This window comes from Dipteris shenzhenensis, chromosome 19, assembly GCF_047967505.1.
Source record: "Dipteris shenzhenensis isolate YYH24624 ecotype China chromosome 19, Dip_SZ_1.0, whole genome shotgun sequence".
Taxonomy (NCBI): domain Eukaryota; kingdom Viridiplantae; phylum Streptophyta; class Polypodiopsida; order Gleicheniales; family Dipteridaceae; genus Dipteris; species Dipteris shenzhenensis.
The window spans coordinates 33,324,922-33,334,232 of NC_141614.1; positions in this window are offsets into that span (position 1 = coordinate 33,324,922).

Genomic DNA, 9,311 nt, shown 5'->3' on the forward strand with positions numbered 1-9,311 from the left:
ATTTGGCATTCTGACTTTTGTAGAAATTCAAAGAGCTGTATTTGGGGTGACTTGTCTTCCTCCTTCTCCTTTCCCTTAGCAACTAATTGTCCACCTTTGTTTGAACGCTTCATTCGCTTTCTTCTCTTGACTACATCATATAGAATTAAATTTAAGTCCTGCACATATAGCTAAAAAGAAACAGAAGCACTCAAAAAGAAAATCTTACCAGGAGATTCCTCCTCCCTTACAGCATAAGCTGAGAGGTCAATGGTCTTCCTGACTGGTCTTGCTGCATCACCTAAATGGTTTGCTCCTCCTCTTTGAAAGTTTAGATAAACGCGATATGAGTGTCTTTCTAGTTAAATACATTGAAATCATGTTTTCTAGCAAAACATTCTATTGATGCAAATAAACTTCTAGCAATAGAAACATGATTTGCTCATAAACGCGATATGGGGTAATCCTAAGCTATATAAGGCTCAAATCGCATTTTTAAGAAAACCCCTTGGCCACACAGTATTAATCTCCAGGCTCCATATAAAACATCAGGTCCATACAAATTCAGGTAAATCTTAAAGAAAATAGTCTTGATCATTCAAAAGATGAAGCAAATGCCTAATATCTGATGTAGTGGAATTGGATAGGAAAGGTAGATCAAAATTGTGGTGTATTTAAGTACCTGTATCCTTTCTCTCCATGGCTTTTGCACAAGTGTAGCTAGGCGAGGATGGGGAGACAAGCCAAGGTTCAAGCCAAGGTCTAAAGTGTCATCTAGATGAAAATGAGGAAGAAGATAAGGATGAACATGAGGAAGAAGATGAAGATCAAAACTACTGAATGGATGGAGAAAAGTGAAGATAAGAGGAGATGGCACAGATATCTATGCAAGTCACACTTGTCAGCCACACATGCCAAAAATGATCTTCAAGGTACTTGTGAGTTAAGTATCTAATGATTTCATGCACCTATTTTTAGACCAAGCCGCCATACTTAATTATCCCCTTTGTCATCTCCATCTCGAGTTTCATCTTCCTCCCTACAGGCTTGTGCTATCCAACCTCACCAGCTCTATCACACTGACCCAATACAGCTCCAACTCCATCACCTAGACCCACTACGGCTCTAGCTCAACCCATCAAGCTGACACCCATCAAACTATCACCCAAAACCTCAACAGCTCTATCACACTGACCCACTACAACTCTAGCTCAACCCACTTTGGACCCACAACCTCACCCCATAAATCCAAGTATTAAACTATCACCCACAGCCTCACTAGCTCTATCATACTGACCCACTACAGCTCAAGATCCATGACCCAAACCCACTACAGCTCAACCCCATCAAGCTGACAACCATCAAGTTGTCACCCATCAAGCTCTTGTTATCTACATACTAATAAGGTTAGTACTTTTTGTAAACTGGTCTTTCTCTATGCATTCTATAGACTCTTGCACACCCATTTGGTCAAAAACGCGATATTCTAGTTTGTTCAAGAAAACTGCTCCAAATCGCGTTTTTTACCAAATACTAGCACACATAGCATGTTTTGTCCATAGACGCGATTCAGGTGCAGTCTAGGGGGGGGATGATGGCAATGATGCAAATAAGGATGTGGTGTAGGGATGGAGAAAAGTGTAGATCAAAACTGCTAGAGGGATGGAGAAAAGTAGATAAGAGGAAATGGCACAGTTTTGAATGCATGTCACATCGGTCTTGTCAGCCACACGTGCGGAAAATGGTCTTCTAGGTATGCATGCATTTCTTGCACAGATTTTGAAACAAAACTGCCACTAAGTAGAGTTACCCTTCTCTTTTCATCTCTATCTCTAGTTTCAACGCACCTCCAACCTCACCAACTCACCACCTCCATCACGGAGTCCCATTACAACTCCAGTTCCAACCTCACTAGCTCACCACCTCCATCACAGAGTCCCACTGTAGCTCTAGCCCCAACCTCCCCAGCTCCATCTCCAACCTCCCCACCTCCAGCACCAACCTCACTAGCTCCAGCTCTATTCTGAACCATCACCTAAACCTATCTGTTATCAAGACACACAAGCCCAGGTAAGCAATCTGTCACCATCATTGGTTTTTTCCTGTTGTTAAGATGAAATGTCCATTCTCTAGCTTTCTCTCAAAGACACTTTATGAATTGTTTCTATTGAGCACATCTCATCTGCATTCTAGAGTTTAGGAGGATGGTGGGGTCCAACTGATTGACTAGATTATGCTGCAAAGGAATTTGTTCAAAAACACGATTTCAACATTTTCTTTATAGTTTTCCTCCAAATCGTGTTTTCTAGCAAATGTTTTCATGGACTGTTGCTGAAGTATGCAAACGATTATTTGCTCAAAAAGGCAATTTCAACAGTTTGGCTATATCTTTGCACCAAATCACGTTTTCAAGGAAACTCTTGAATGGCTTATTTCCTTGTTATGTTTGGGTTTCTGTTTAGGAGAAGACAACAATAGACTATGGCAAGAACCAAAGCAACAGCCAAAAAGAAAGGCAAGGAACCTGACATTACAGTTGCTGCCACAGCTCCATTCAGATCAAAATCCTCAAAGAAGGGGAAGCCTGTGCACATGCTAGCAAGGAACAGGAAGAAGAGAGTGAGTAGATCTATCTTTATGGAGATCAGGAAGGCTTAGAAAGCCATAGGGTATATAGTACCCATGGCACCATTCCAAAGGCTTGTGAGGGCAATATGCATCAACTGGCATGTGGACTTTAGGTGGCAAAGGATTCCACTGCTTGCTCTCCAAGAAGCTGCTAAAGAGTGGCTTATAGAGTTTTTCCAAGACACCATGATGGTGGCAGCACATGCACATAGGGTGACTATCATGAAGAAAGACATCCAACAAAATATCTTTAAAGATTGTGAATGATGACCTGACATGAGATTTGATAAAGGATCATTAGCACAGAAAGAAAAACATGTCACTTGCACAATCACGCTTGCAGCTCTATAGTAAGTATATCTTTCTAGGTCAATTGTGTTTATGTCTTTGTAGCATTCACTTTTTCATAGGCTAAGTGAAGTAGTTTTTTGTAGTGTTTAAAGAGTCAGATCCACCAGAGCCTTCAGCACTCTGTGTATATAGTTGATCCAGCTATATCTTTCAAGTTGAAGGATAATAAGACATCAACCAAAAGCATTTCCAAGTGGTTTCGTTTTTGCAAGTTGGATGTGGTTGATATGATTCTCCTCCCATATTGTTCAGAGTATGTTCCCTGACCTTTTCCACTACTACCCTCTATTGACAAAATCCTGATATGCTCAAATTGTATTTACAACCTCTTGGTCTAATCCCCTCATGTTTGATGTTTTTCTTGCAGCAATCACTAGAGTTTGGTGTGTATAGACATACAACAAAAGTTACGCTATACCTTCAACTCCTTAAAAGGCACCCACCAGGATTTAGAATTGTAAGTCAGTCATTCCCCATAGTTTTGCTATAAAACGTGATTTCGAGGTTTTCTCTTGAAAAGTCAGCCATATCGCTTTTACATGTAGAAGTATGAAATTTATATTTTGTTGCCCTTCATTCCCATTGCAGTTGTCTCAAAAGACTAATGGATGCACTAGACCTCCGTGATCCAAATTTAAGGATGTTAGATCCAACTCAACCAATGCAATTGCAGGTACAGTAATCATTGTCATTTATCTTTATCTCTCTCTTATTTTTGCACTCTTCATTGTCCAATATACATCTTAGCTTTCTATTTTGATAAAACAAACACCACAATAGAAGGATCCTTTCTCTTATGGATGGAGGACTCTAATAAGTGCAAAATATATGATGGACACATACTTTTCAGAGATACAACCTGAATTTTTCAACACTTTTATTGCATACTGTTTAAGAAGTTCTAAATTCAATGAATTGATACATAAAAGATTGAAAACATTCTTTCTTTTTATTACAAATGAAAGAGGATAGTTTTGGCTCTGAATATGTAAATAGTTTCAGAGCAAAGACAATTTTAAGGCTACTAGAGGTCTCTTCCCCTTGTCCAGCACCAGACCAAACAATGCATATAGGAGAGGGCACAAAATCCATATAGAATATGCATGGATTTCCTTTAAAAACTTATACTTGAAAATTTTCATAAGGATTGAACATCACTTGTATGATGAGACATGTCCATTTTCTCAACTTTGACTAAGCACGATGCATAATTGACAGAAAATTATGCATTGTTATGTTTGATGGTCATAAAACTATGAAAAGACCTTCAAATAAACTAGTCCCTTCTACTCAAAATTTGATACAGATTAAACATCACTTGTATGCTGAGACATGATGCATGTAACTATTAAGTAATTGTGCATCAAATTTTCTTTTACAAAATGTTTGTGTCTACTGGTCATCAAACTTTGCATAGACACTTACATGAATCAAACCCCTGTACTCAAAAAATTTCATAAGGTTTTTACATTACTTCTATGGTGGTACATGCATACACTCTCATTTTTTACCATGCATGGTGCATAATTGCTAAAATAATAGTGCATTGATATGCTTATACCATGTTCGATGGTTAGGAAGATTTCTAGAGACGTTCAAATGATGTAAATCTTCATATGTACAAAGTTTCATAAGCAGTAGACATGGCTTGTATGGTGGGACATGCATATTTCCTCATTCTTGACAATGCATAGTACATAACTAACGAAAAAGTTTCGAATGGATTGGACATGACTTTAATCATGGGACACATAGAGAGTTTCTCATTTTCAAACATAAATGGTGCATAATTGCCAAAAAATCACATGCATCATTATGCTTATACCATATCTCTACTATGCAAAGACCTTCAAACTAGATAGCACCTTATAGTCACAAGTCTTAAGAAGGATCAGACATCACTTATATGGTGAAACATGCATATTTTCTCTTTTTTCCATGAAAAAGACTTCAACCCATGAGAGCAAGCTCAAAGTGGAAATACAACATGTGCATGAAAGTAAGGCCTCAAAAATGGGCCCAAAAAATAATTTCCTCATTTTTTATCATGCATGGTGCAATTGCCATGAAATTTGTGAACTTGTATGCTTATGTCATGAATCTGTGTACCTAATCGTAATGAAATTTTGTAGATACTTCACATGAAGTGGTCTCTTATGCCAAATTTTCATAAGGATTGAACAACACTTTGAGGTTTACTTTGAGTACCATCATAAAAATAGACAAGAAATACTTTGAGTAAACCTTGAGAATTGGGAGATCAATCCGATAGATCCCGAATACACATTCTAAAATACCATCTCCAACAAAATTTTCTTACCAAAGCCCATAGAACCTATAGCATTAGCTAGTGAAAAATTCAACGAGATAAATAATTGGATACAAGCTCTCGCTACAATTGACAATTGTAAAACTCGTACTTTTACCTCTTTCCTTGTTACATGCTAAGCTCTATACTAGTAGTGTGAGTTGGAGGAATGTTTTCTATGTCTTCCCCATCTTCATATGTGATTTTCAATTCGGTCTATAATATGTTTTATTTAATTCCAAAAAAAATTGCTATTAAGATAGGAAGCAAACGTATCCATCCTATTGGCATACTTTATCCCTTAGTTGCTACTCTCCTTTGCTATAAAATGCTCCCATATACTTTGCCAAGATTATTCCTCAACCTTTGCTTTGGATTCTTAAAGCTCTACCTTTCTCTTATGGATGGGAAAAGTGTTATCAATCTCTTTGATTCGGATATAGACATGCTCAAGGCTAACATGCTTATAAGGCCTTCCTTTCCTATCACACATACCTCTTTTCTTTTTTAGGTAACAACTTTCTGCTTTTATGTTGTTCCGCACCTAGGTTAAAGCATACTTGAGCTTGCATGTTGTGCTTGTATTCTTTTATCCTAGATACCTCTTTTCAAAACATGCTCAAGGCTAAACATGCATATAAGGCCTTCCTTTCATATCACACATACCTCTTTTCTTTTTTAGGTAACAACTTTTCGCTTTTATGTTGTTCTATAGCACCTAGGTTAAAACATACTTGAGCTTGCACATTGTGCTTGTCTTCTTTTATCCTAGATAGTCTCAAGAAACGTGCATGCATATGTGTATTCACCAATTGTCATAGCTTATTATTTTACGCCGCCAACAATTGGCATTGAAGAGGATCAAGATCCAAACTTTATTCTATACTAATCAGCTACATAAAGTACATAATCAAAAGGATAGGTAAAGCATCAGTGAAAGCACCTGCATGAGCTAAAGGATAAATACCCTTTCCTATGGGAAAAGCATCAAAGACTAAAATAAGTTAGCTAGCTTGTTTGCAGCTAGTTAGGATATGTAAATCTTTCAGACAAGGGGAGTTTGATGCAAGAGCATATATGCTCTTTGGCTCCATGGTGCAAACAGTAATTCGAGAGCCTCTCCTTTAAGAGAGACAAGTTGTCCAAATCAAGCTTGAAGCTATTCCTTCTTCTTCCATTTCATTGCGATTATGAATACAGTCCATGGACTTGTATAGCATCCCCTATGTAGACTCTCTTTCGAGTCCTACGTTGAGGAGTTTAGTGCTACGTGAGTCTGTGTGTGAGAGAGAGAGATCTTTACAAGTTCTTTAGTGGATGTGTGTGTGGTGTAAGATTGCTTTAGATTACACTTAAGTGATGTGAGCGGCTACAGTCACGCAATGCAATAGAGGGATCACACATAGTGCAATAGAGGGAGGATCGATTTTCCCACTTTAGTGATTGATCTCATTGAAGCATTTTAGCAAGTCATTTCTAAAGGCAAGGCAAGGTTTCAACCCAAGCTAGAACACCTATCGATTCTCTAGGGAAGAGAACTAAAGGTCGAATTGCAAGCAACTTGAAATATTCTTCATTGTACAAGCTCTATTTGGGAGATCACTTGGTGGGAACTTGGTCTCCATTAGACAGAAAGTTACTCTACATATAGACAGAAAGTTTGTCAAGTTTGATGCCATATGGAGGTGATTTAGGTGAGTTATGCATGTCTCTATGGTTCGGGCCAATCACAGTAAATAACCCCTAAAAGCGTTATTTTTCATACAATGTCTCAAAAGAGGTTCATAAGGGACTATACACTGGTTGAGTTTAGGTTACGATTGACCATTGACCCAAATCAGTGATGTGATTGATCGTTGACCAAAACTAACAAAGTGGTTGACTGGTAGTCCAAACAAGCACGGTGGTCAAACCAACATAGTTGTTTGAACAAGCACGATGGTTAATCAAGCAATTTCAGGTCCACAATGCAAAAGGAGCATGGGGCTTTTGTGAGGGACAATGTGAACAATGATGTTCTTGAGTGCCTTTCATAGGAGGAGGAAGTCTTCAAGAGAATCACCGATGATATTCAAGGAGGAACTCTTCGAGAGAATCATGTCATTTGAGTTTTGTGGACCAGATGTAATTGACAAAATCATGGATGGTCCTATCTAGGATGGTTGGTTGTGACTACTTTTGCATGTATGATCTCTTTAAAGAGGTATAGCAGAATCTTGAGGAGAAAAATCTCAAGCATCAAAAGCATGCTGATAAAAGAAAAAGTAGGGCAAACAATTTGAGCAAGGTGATCTCATACGGGTGTATATCAGCAAGGAAAACTACACCATTTAGAGTATTGAAAATGATATGCCCAAATGCGTGTAAGCTGGAAAATTAGTCCCATATTCAATGTAGCAGACGTGTTTCAACGACCATGAGGAGAAAGAACTTAATAATGACCTGCAAGTTGGTCAAGCACATGAAGAAGAAAACCAACATGGCAGTCCTTCAATAAGTAAAGATAAATAGCCCTCAACATCAATGAATGTGCTTGAAGAGGATGAAGAAGATGAGGAGAAAAGATTACACAAATGCACACACGTGCATGCACATGCATGAACAGGCGCACACACGTAATTAGATAAAGTACTTAATCAAAAGAATGGATAAAGACATCAATGAAGGCACTTGGGTGTTCAAAGAGGAGTTGAAGAATTAAAAATAGCCTTTCCTATGGATAAAGCATCAAAGGAGAAAGAACACAGCTAGGTTGAGAAAAACCAGCTAGCTTATTTGCAATAATCCATCTCCAATCAGGAGATTGGAATGTTTCAAACAAGGAGAGTTTGATGCAAGAGCATATATGCTCAAGGCAAGCACACTGGTGCTTGGTGGTAAACAAGAGATTAATGAAACCACTAACCTCATGAAGTGGAAGGACATGTGGCATGCCCAGTTGTATCGTAGAAAAAAAGATGGACAGAGTTTATGCGTGACATTTATTTATGGCGACAAGTGGCCCATCTGAAACTTCTTAGTCCTCTCTATATGCTTACCCTATAGAAAACTTGTTGATTTAAAGTCGGAAATGTTACATGCAACCATAGGATAATAATTCAAAAATAGTCTTAATGGTGACAAAGCCTTGCGTATATTTTTCAATGTAGAAACTAATAAAGATTCAACTTGCCATGGCCCAACTCGATTTGTTCACCCACTTTATATCCCTAACTTATAGGAAATTGTAGGTACATGGGGTGCAAACCACACTAACAATACATGGTAACGATTTTACACTATCAAACAAAGGTGATTATAAGGACCCATGTAACACAGCACATGCATATTATAAAAAGACAAGTTTTTCTTTGATCTTGTGGAAATTTGAAGGAGGTGGGATATAGAAGAGTTTGGGCAAGAAAAGGCTAGATATTATCATGTTACAGGAGATCAAATTGTGGGAAAGAGAAACTTTTTATTTTCGAACGGATTCTCAAAATTACTAGGTCTTTTTGAACTCTATGAGGTTCATGTTGGGTTGCCCTTAAGGATAAACAAAACATGGAGCAACAATGAACTTTACCGAGATTAGGAAGGCATATGTGTTTCATTAGAAGTGGTTGTGAAGGATTGGATATTATCATGTTACAGGAGATCAAATTGTGGGAAAGAGAAACTTTTTATTTTCGAACGGATTCTCAAAATTACTAGGTCTTTTTGAACTCTATGAGGTTCATGTTGGGTTGCCCTTAAGGATAAACAAAACATGGAGCAACAATGAACTTTACCGAGATTAGGAAGGCATATGTGTTTCATTAGAAGTGGTTGTGAAGGATTGGAAATGCATTTGTATTTCTATACATGCACCGAATGCTTCTAGGAAAAGGGCCACATTGCAATTTTTTCTGAAGGATGCCTTCAAGGATTGCACTGCCATATTGGTTGTGACTGAAATGAGGACAAATTCGATAGAAGAAAGGACCAACTATAAGTCCGGCAAGATGCTTGGTTGAAATGTTGATTGAATGTGAGGCTTTGAGGAAGTAGCTAGGTTGAAGAAGTT